At 33.4% G+C, this 10,781-nt stretch overlaps 1 pseudogene across 1 annotated transcript; it reads left to right on the top strand.

The window, feature by feature from the left end:
- The first annotated feature begins 2,225 nt into the window (after positions 1–2,225).
- Positions 2,226–9,962, top strand: LOC149563421 (coatomer subunit beta'-2-like; annotated as a pseudogene). The gene is made up of 13 exons (XR_016364274.1): positions 2,226–2,360; positions 5,671–5,811; positions 5,956–6,030; positions 6,233–6,409; positions 6,613–6,704; positions 6,802–6,918; positions 7,122–7,236; positions 7,424–7,495; positions 8,334–8,530; positions 8,636–8,729; positions 9,111–9,217; positions 9,365–9,494; positions 9,623–9,962. The product of XR_016364274.1 is annotated as a coatomer subunit beta'-2-like (transcript).
- The last annotated feature ends 819 nt before the right edge of the window (positions 9,963–10,781 follow it).

The following is a 10,781-nucleotide window of genomic DNA, read 5'->3' as shown; positions in this document are numbered from 1 at the left end:
CTTTCAAATATTGAGTTTGTTGAACCAAACGGCTAGGATTAGGGAATCAATGTGATCGACACTAGTACATTTGACCCCATTTTTAGACCAAAATTTTTTACCATCTAATAAAATGGGGTCAAATTGGTCGAAATATGCAAGGCAACATATATATATATATATATATATATATATATATATATATATATATATATATATATATATATATATATATATATATATATATATATATATATATATATATATATATATATATATATATATATATATATAATACAAGCTTGTGTTGGTCAAAATTTTGATCAACACGGGCTTACACTGTATCAAAATAAATAAAAACTTTGTTTGCCACCCTAATTTCATTGTTGCTGCCCTAATTTCTTGTTTATTGTTACATGGAAGACAACTTGTGTGGCTTAATCATTTCCTACAGTGCATTTTGTGGCCAGGAGTAAGTACCAAAAGGGTTTTACAACTTTAGCACCAACAGGGTTTGACAGCTTGGGTTCTTTGGTGCTTGATTGTAGCAGAGGAGAGTTCATGAATGCTTCAAATTAGTTGACATTGAAAGAGATTTCAGAAGCGAAGGCTCTTGCAGCATCAAAGAGTCATAATGAAGCTGAAAGAAGGTGGTGTGAAAGGATTAATTCACACCTAGCAATGTTGAAGAGCTGAACCACACTAACACAAGCTATGTCATTTAGGGTAAGCTTGGGTTGGTGTTAAAGTCTATTCTTTAACCACATTTCTATCATTTGTATGGTTTAATGGTTGGATCATCTGCCTTCAAAAACTAACATTGATCACACAATAACTACAACATAATTTCTTAGTAGGAAAGGCCACTAATGTGGGACCAGTTATGTGCTAGTGTCTCAGGGACCTGCCACTACTTGTTGTTAATGCAAGATACATTCTAGAAGCAACAACTTCTCACTCAAATGAAACGAGACTGCAAACTGACATCATTTGCTTCTTGCATATTTTGCTAGGCCATGTGTTAGAAGACATTCAAAAATCATTTCCACAAACTTTCTTTTGATGGTAGATAAATGTAAAATGGAAATAACATCTAGCAATATATTTCTATCAGAGAAACCATTTCACTAACATAGGCTTGATGACAGAAAAAGGAGTGACTTATTCTATGTGTCATCATATACAAGAGTCTAGCAATTGTGCAGTGGTTGTGTCATTTAATTACATTTTAATATTCTAGATTTTGAAATTATATGTGGTAAACCAAGATCAATGAGGTCATTCCCAATGGATCAAGGGTTGACTTGTTGGTCTAAATATTTGTTTAGAATAAATCCATCCTACTTAACTACCAATCATGGAAAGCCACGCAAATGCATGATAGGTTTGTGAGTCAATATCCATGATTACAAGGCTAGTTCTTCACCTATTTTGGCATAAGCCTTATTGTAAACGAAAGGAGGAAAAAAGAAACAGAGGAAATAATATAAATGAAGAGTCTCATGCTCAACATATATCCTCTTATAACTGAAATAGAGCTTTATGAATCATGGATCACTAGTCCACAAAAGTAACAATGATAAAACATATACGCATTAGACATTCATAGACACAATTAAGAGTTAGACTTTTGAGAACAACCATCTACAATGCAAGACACATACACTTAGGTTCCTTTGCTGATTAATAAGGAGTCAAAAAGTGTTATATATATGAGACTCAATAGCTCATTTACATGAAATAGATTCTCCATTACAAATGGGCATAGGGCTACTCACTTATAATAATATCTCAACAAGCAATAAATTCTCCCAAAAAATGAGTTTGAATTTTGAATCCATGGAGGTAGAAGTCATATTGAACATGGGTACCATAGATCTCCTTTGCTGATTGTTGAAGCCCCTATAGGATGGGTGCAAGGTAATTAACCTTGAGCTTCAACTCTTTGTTTCACATATGCAACTAATGGGGTTGCATTTCTTGACAATGCTTAGAGCATGGCCACTGAGCTTTGAAATCTTTTCAAAATCTTTTTCTTTCTTTGTTCCTCTTTTCGTCTTTTGTTTAGTATATTGATTCAAATTGATTTTTAGTCGATGTTTATACTACATTTTGATTTTACAATTATTTTATGCCCTGGATCAATACTTGTTTGAAATCAGCTTCAATTTATAGGATAGAACTTTCATTTGGAGCTAGAAAGATTGTGCCAAGCAACTACAGAGCCATGATCGGTCAGACTACCGATGGTGGTCGGACTAAAAGCCAATGCTGAAAGCTCGCATTGCCTAACCCAAAATAAACTATTGGCCCAAGGTGCATGGAGCTGTGATGAATCCAATAGAACATCCGCATGGTGGTGGAAACCACCAGCATACCGGGTATATACGAGTACTGTCCGCTACTATGCTTTGTTGTTTGGTGCTTGAATTGATTTTCCTTCATGATTTTTTCTAAGCTAATCCATTATTTTCCTAAACTGATATTAGTTTCTACTGTGTAATGTTTACAAGTTTCCAAATAATTTGTTTATGTTTTCTCACATATGCTTATCTATTCAAGTCTGCTATGAATTGATTCCCTAAAAATATGACCTTTATCCATCAATACTGACTATAGCATTCTATGGGTCTCCTATGAATGTTAACTAGCTGAGTGTGTGTGACTAGCTATTGATTCTCCTTATCATGATTCCAATATGCTCTAATATGTTTGTATACCTGTTCTTAATTGCCACCCCTCTCCTATGTGAGCGGTGTGTAGTCCTACTTATATCTTTAAAAAGATTACTTGCATTCATCTCAGGTTGAGTAAATTTGTGGCCAGACTTTTTAAGTTTTATTTTTTTCAAGTTTTAAAAATTGGATCCTCCTGCCGAGTGGATTTAGAGCACAATGGACTATAGTGTATGCCCATAGTCATTTTGAGTTGAAAATTCTCATAGCTTTCTTGTTTCCTTTAAACCATAGAATAGTCATAAAGGTTATATTTATAGGGAGGAGATTGTATGTGTGCATTTCTTTCTTTAAAACTATAAAATGATAAAAAAGATTAATTTAATGGAGAGGATAGATAAACATGTCATGAAACCTTTGTAAAAATTTTACTTTCAATTTTATTTAATGTTTGAGAAATCGTAGAATACTTGAGGAATTGTAGAATGCCTGAGGTAAGAGTATTGTAGTTTTGATAATCTAGGGTTTGGTTAAAATCCTACTTGGGTTCACAAATTTGTAAACTACATCACTATTTGTAAAGTGTAATTTTTCTAAAAGTATTGTAGTTTTGATAATCTAGGGTCTGGTTAAAGCCTAACTTTGGTTCACAAATTTGTAAACTACATCACTATTTGCAAAGTGTATTTTTTCTAGAAGTATTGTAATTTTGATAATCTAGGGTCTGGTTAAAACCTAACTTGGGTTCACAAATTTGTAAACTGCATCACTATTTGCAAAGTGTAATTTTTCTAAATAAGTTGAACGTCTATAGTTTGATGTCATTAGTATTGTACTTTTGATAATCTAGGGTTTGGTTACTCACCACAATCTAACACCTTTTGGTTTTCTTTTCCCCACAAATAAGAGTAGGGTTTTCATTTTTCAATTCACCTACATCCTAACCAATGAGTTGAGCAAGGTGGTATTTGAGGCAATCAATGCCTCTTTTTGTATCAAACCCATGACAATTGTATGTATATTAGTATTTTATCACACTTGGTGTAGAATGCTACAATGTTGGGTTGTTTCCACTTTGCAAGATTCCTTTCACAATATAGAGAATCTAGACATGAAAAAGAAAGAAAATAAGAACCAGAATTTACAAGAAATAAAACACTAGAAAAGAGAGTTAAGAAATCAAATGGCTAAACAAAAAAACAAACAGATAATGAATAAAAAACAAAATAGACTTTGCGAGAATGGCTCAGATAGACTTTCTGAGGAAGGTCCTGAAGAGGACTTTCCAACTAACTTATGGTCAATGATGGATGTGACAGCTTGCAAGTGATGAGTTAGTTACTTGTCCAGTATTTTTCTTAGAACAATATGTTGTTTTGATACCATCGTTGAATCCAAATATAACATTTTCATTGTTATCTATTACCACTTTTCAATCCCAGCTTCCCCAAGGAAAAAAATGTTGTAAGTTATCACCTTTTCATAAGCTCGGAAGTCAACATTGCCCAAAATATAGAGGAGAGGATAAAAGATTTGAATTAATTTCAAAAAAATTGTATGGTGCCAATGGGGTGTTTCTCGGTCAATCTCACATTAGGGAAAATGTCCATTGTATGGGTGAAGTGTTGCCAAAAATCATATTCTTTATTATATAGTTGAACAAAATGATCCAATAGTAATAATTGAGGATAAGTTGCCTTTCATCACTGTTCCACAAAGTTAATTCTAGATCTAGACATGAAATATCATTAAATAACTACATGTGATGTCTTTGATAACTTCAAAATGAAAACCTTTCAATTTGTAAAAGATATTTGTGAGACTCTCAATCATAATATAGAAGATGACACTATGAAATTTTTTTGTGAAAATTTCACTGCTTTTGCTGAAAATTGTATTTCACAAGGATTCTTATTTTAAATAGCCCCTTGGTGTGATGTTGATAGAAAATCTGCATGAAAAGGTATAAGAAACAGATCTAATGAATCCAACAAACTAAAGTTTGATAATATTCTGCGAAGTTGCCAGTTCACTTTTGGGTTCAAAATTCATTCAATTTTTTTTTGGGTTGGGTTCAGATTTGTTGTGGGTTTGTCCGTAAAAGAATATATGTTATAAATGTATATGTGCGTGTGTGTGTGTATATATATGTAAATGTATATGTGTATATATATATGTATATTTGTAGCAACAAATAAGTTCATACACCACTATGCTAATATTAAAGAACATAGCAAAATGCACCACCACAAATGCAGACATGACATATAAAACAACTTTTTTGGTCCTTTTACTATTTTAGTGGTCACTTTTAGGGTTTGGGGTTCAAATAGACATGCTGCACATGCCAGCAAGAAAGAGGTAGAGAATGAAGGACTCAGACAAACAATATGATCTCAATATCTCTAAGAATCTCAAACATTTTTCTAGCAGAATTTTTGGTTTGGTTATTTGGTTAATTGTCCACAAAGGTTTGTTGTTTAAACTAGTTGCTCAAAATTTTGTAGTTATAGATTCTACGTGGGTGAGGCATTTTTGAAAATACCTCTTTTGTAGACATTTTGGGTTTGGCTTCAGGTTGAAAGCAATTTTTATTCAATGTCCCTCTAGCTTGCCCAAAGTTTTATCCTTAGGAACATGTAGCTGATTAATGAAAGCTACAAATGTTTATGCTTCAGAGCTCAGCTAACCACTTTTGAATTTTTATGAGCCCTCCTCACCTCTCATCTTAGGGAAACAAATATTTGTTAATCAAGAGTCTGGTTTGCTTGTTGAAGTTAACTAAAAGACACATATATCCTGGGTACACAACCTATTTTTTTGTCGAGTGTATTTAGAGAGAAACTTTCCTTGCAACTTAGATTGATTTACTACTCTTTTTATTGACGTCTCATGTTTGTGTGTGATATATCATCAGGCTATGATTAAGGGCATTAAGTACTAGTTTTTGTTCCATTAGCTTTTTTGACATCATTGACAAAAAGGATGGATAACTGATTAGAACTTTATGTTGCAGGAGAGGAAAAGTATTCATCCAACCTTTTTTGCAGAGTCTATCTATGGTAGAGCTTTGTTGGCTATATGTTCAAATGATTTTGTGTGCTTCTATGATTGGGCTGAATGCCGAGTAATTCAGCGTATTGATGTTACTGTGAAAGTGAGTCTACACATATGATCCTACATTGAGTATTGTACCTGGGCCTTATTAGCTAAAAGATACTTTAATATAGAAAATGATAGATTCATGGTTAACCTTTAGTTTCTTTTCCTTAACTAATGCTTCTTATCTTATTTGGTACAGAACATTTACTGGGCTGATAGTGGTGATCTTGTTGCAATTGACAGTGACAATTCATTCTATATTTTGAAATACAATGTAAGACGCTCAGACATGTTTTGTTCTGTTCAATTAACTTGTAGTATTAATTCAGTTGCTGAAATCTTGCAAAGTGTGCTCTCTTTCCTATATTTTATAAGGGGACAGCTCTGTACTAGTTGCAATTGAGGCTTTTACTAAATGTTTTCCACTATGCTTGGATTGAATGAATAATAATGTTACTTTTCTATGGTTTTTACAGTGTGATGTTGTTTCTGCATGCTTGGATGCTGGTAAGCCTATTGATGAACAGGGGGTAGAGGATGCTTTTGAACTTGTACAAGAGATAAGTGAGCGGGTTAGGACTAGAATATAGGTTGGTGATTGTTTTATATACAATAACTCATCTTGATGCCTCAATTATTGTGTTGGTGGTGAGGTAATTATTATGCATCACTACCAGCAACGTATTTCTATTGGACCTCTCTTGATTTTTCATGTAATTTCCTACATTAGGTGTGCCTTGGCTGAATTTACTTTCACAACTAGAGCCAGATGCTTGATGTTCTTCATCTGTGAGTCTTAGTTAATTATTATTATTAATAACCAGTGAAACTGATTGAGTGCTGTCGCAAATTGTAGGTAACAACAATGTTTCACTTAGATCGGCCTATGTATTTGTTAGGCTATCTTGCAAGTCAGAGTCGGGTGTATCTTATTGACAAAGAGTTTAAGTGAGTGCACTTCAAAGGCTTTTTACATTAAGTGCATTCAAAATATTTTTATTTTCAAAACCAATCATTGACATTGCTTTGTGCCGTGTTATTTCAGTGTGATGGGCTATACACTACTCATTAGTTTGATAGAGTATAAGACACTTGTTATGCGGGGTGACCTTGATAGGGCAAATGAAGTTTTACCTACAATTCCTCGGGAGCATCTCAATAGGTAGTTTTAAAATTCAATGTTCTTAAATTAAAAGCTGAAACATCAATGGATATTTACTCATGTATTCTGATGTTTTGCTAACTGACATATATCTACACATGTCTATTCTGTTTGATAATTAGAACAATACTTGAATGAGAGTGTCAAATTTTTAGTTTTTTGGTTGAATCTGGCTGATAAAATGTAATTCTCTCTTTTTAAAGTGTGGGTCAATTTTTGGAGTCATGAGGCATATTAGAGGAAGCACTTGAAGTGTCTACAGATCCGGACTACAAATTTGATCTGGCAGTACAACTTGGGAGGATTGAAGTGGCAAAGGTTAGCTTGAACTTTCATTTGCGCTGATGATAATATTTAATTTCACATTAAATACACAAATATCATATATTATTGATAGGATTGACTGGACATATGGCTGTTCAACACCTTCTAGATCTTATGTTAGATAATGATTTACTTTGCGATGTTTGGTATTGATTATTTGAATTTTCATGCTATTATGTAGGCAATTGTTGTTGAAGCAGAGAGTGAATCAAAATGGAAATAATTAGGAGAACTAGCCGTGTCTTCTAGAAAGGTATCAATTATCTCAACTTTGGTGGCCTGTTGAACTTATCACGTTTATCTTGTATTTATCAAAAGCCCATGGAAATTTAGCAGATCCATGTGTTAGTTGTCACTTCAGTCCATCTGTATGGTAATGAATAATGATAATAAATAAATCTAGGTTTTGGCTTTTGTTATTTTTCGAGAGTTGCCTTACCAGGATTCCAGTAGATCAGGTTTTGGTTTTTATTTGAGCTTTTGCCCTATTGACCATTTCTGATTATTTACTGGTAAATATCATGAAATGCTTTGTTTATGAAGGCATATTGAAATCTAAAATCAGGTGATTTCATTGCAATCTTGTTTACTAGATTATAGATTGATAAGTTGCCTCAAATTCCATATATTTTGTTTGATGTTCTGCAAAATCAGCTTGGGATTTATAATTTACTATTCATTGCTTTTACCAATGCAAATTTGTTTGTGCTTATAATAAGGTGAACCTCATTGACTTGCTGATTTTCCTATCTTTTCACTTTCTAAAAAGAACTTTTAAGCGAGGTAATGAATTGCAGTATGGTTGGCTAAATATTAACTTCCTCAAATGTTTTTATTTACAAAAGCTGACAGAAATGATATAATTGTCAATGTGAAACCGAAGGACAGTGAAAAGACTAAATGAAAAGCTTATTTTGAGTGATTAGACTCAATCATAGTGTTATTTCAGCATTATTTCGAGTTTTAATCATTGAGCTATTGAGTTACTTAAAACTACTTTCCTCTGATCTCTTAAAGCAGACTTGAAACACACCAAAATGGAGTTATATGTTCTCATCTATTGCTTTTGCATTTGCTTATCAATGGTGCAGTTAGACATGGCTGAGGAGTGCTTGAGCCATGCTTCAGACCTAAGTGGATTTTTGCTTCTCTACTCATCAATGGGAGATGCAGATGGGATGGCAAAACTTGCTAATCTTGCTAGAGACCAGGGGAAAAATAATGTTACATTTCTTTGTTTGTTCCTGCTGGGTAAAGTAGAAGAATGCATCCAACTATTGGTGGAAAGGTGACTTGCAAAATGATGTTATACATATCTTTGGGGTTATTCCGCAATCTAGGCTAAAGGATTGTTAGTTTTGTTTTTTTAACATTTTTTGTCGGTAATTGGCAGTAATCGAATACCAAAAGCTGCTTTTATGGCGCGATCTTATCTGCCAAGCAAGGTTTTAGAAATTGCTTCCATTTGGCGTGATGACCTTAGTAAGGTATCCTACTATTTTGCAAGATCATGTGTGAGATTTATTTTCTATGTAGATGTGAATATAGATTTCAAAATTCTATACTACCTATGTTTTTATGTCAAATTTTTTAAAAATATCTATTAATGTGAGATTAAAAAAATCAAATTATAAGTCCTCCAACTTACATACAAGCAAACATGTTTTTTTTCTTTATGTAAAAAGTGGGATTTCATTTGTTTATTGCTCTACACATTTATTGTACATTTTATATGCTAATACTTAAGGATGCTTGATATGCTGTATAAACAAGAAGTGTGGGCCTCAGATGCTGTGACTGTACAGGTAGTGTTTTTTGATGAATTTACTTGTTCCTCTTTTAATTTGGCATTACTTTGTGCTTCAAAGGTAAATAAAAAAGCTGCAGAGTCATTAGCAGATCCAAAAGACTATCCTAACCTCTTCGATGACTGGCATTTGGCGCTATCTGTTGAAACTCAACTAAGGGAGTCAAGGTTTTTATCAATGTTATACTTCAAGTTTATAGATGACAAGAATGAAATATTATTTTGGTTTGACCACATGTTCATATTCATTTTTCAGTTGTAACTCTCATAAAGTCTCTGTTCTGTTGCTTGACATTCATATTTGATTGAATGCAGGAATGGCTTTCCCCCCGCTGAGGACTATCCAAAATATATGCATACAAGGAATACATACCTCATAGAGGAGTTCAAGAATTTGCACATTGATGGAGAAGCACCTCTAGAAAATGGAGATTCTGTTCATGAGGTATATAATCTTTGCTTGTATTTAAATTCTAAATTATCCTGATTACGATTTTGTTCATTTGAATTGATGTTTTGGTGTTTTTGTATTTGATTGTAGTTTGAGATATATTTGCTTATTCAAATTTGTAGATAATAGACACCCATGAAGATTATGTTCATGGTGTCTCTCTCAATGAACCAATTGAAGATTATGTTCGTGATGAAACCCAAGAAGAAACAATTGATGGAGAGAGGTGTGTAGAAGTAGAAGGATCTACAGAAGGAGAGGTGCTTGTTAATGGAAATGAAGCTGAAGAAGAAGAGTGGGGTATGGACAATGAAAGAAACCAGCCAGCATGAAATTGCGGGTAGCAATTTATTTAGAGTGTATAATGCAAACAAACCAATTTTTGTGTGTGGTAATTAGGATGGTAATTTGCTTTTTCTAGGTAGATTAGGATCGGGGTATATGAATTATTTGTTCCTGTTGGGGATTAGGTCCACTAGGTTATAAAATTGAGTTCATCAAGAGCTTTAGGAAAACTAGGGTAGTAAGTTTTTCAGATATTATATAAAACGGTTTGAGGTTTAGATTTAAAATATTCTTTCAAGAGTCTTTGTAATAATCATGGCCAGAGAATATAAACATTTCTTTAAAAACCTGTTGGCAGCATGGATGTGATTTTCAATCATTAAATAGATTCATAGGAGTCATTAGGGTTGTTTTCTCCTGACTGCTAATGAATTGTTTTTGAGTTGTGCAGTTGTAGTAGCATGATGATAGGATGTGTATTTCTGGGATTCCCATTTCAGTTATTTTGACAGGTGATCACTCTGGCAGACATTTGCATTTTACTGACATATCTTACTGCACATGCTTAAGCAAGAGATAGAAACAAGAAAGTAACATAGGAGACTTCATAATGTACTAGTACCCGGCACTTCCTATTTTTCCAATTTAAGTTGTGATTCCTGTTCCTTAATTTTTTGATTATCCGTAGGATTAATTTCAGAAATGTGTCATTTGCATTTCCTCATGTCTGGACAGTAATATTTAGAAGCTATTCAGGGGATTCTTTCCTTGCAATTTTAGTAAATAATTTTAGCTCTCGGAGCATAGCTTCAGAAAGTAAGAGATTATGCTGAATAAATCTCTATAGATTATTGGGTTGATTTATGTTATGATTGACAACTGGGAGAACCTTCTGACTGACTGTTTTTGAGTGGGATGTGGGTGCATCTGAGTTGTAATCATATAGGTATTTGTGATGAGTTGAACTTGAATGTTATACACGAGTTGTCAGTGACC

The sequence above is a fragment of the Cupressus sempervirens genome, chromosome 4 (genome assembly GCF_028749045.1).
Source record: "Cupressus sempervirens isolate cs-2001-9-10 chromosome 4, ASM2874904v1, whole genome shotgun sequence".
Taxonomy (NCBI): domain Eukaryota; kingdom Viridiplantae; phylum Streptophyta; class Pinopsida; order Cupressales; family Cupressaceae; genus Cupressus; species Cupressus sempervirens.
This window is presented reverse-complemented; position numbering and strand designations above follow the sequence as displayed.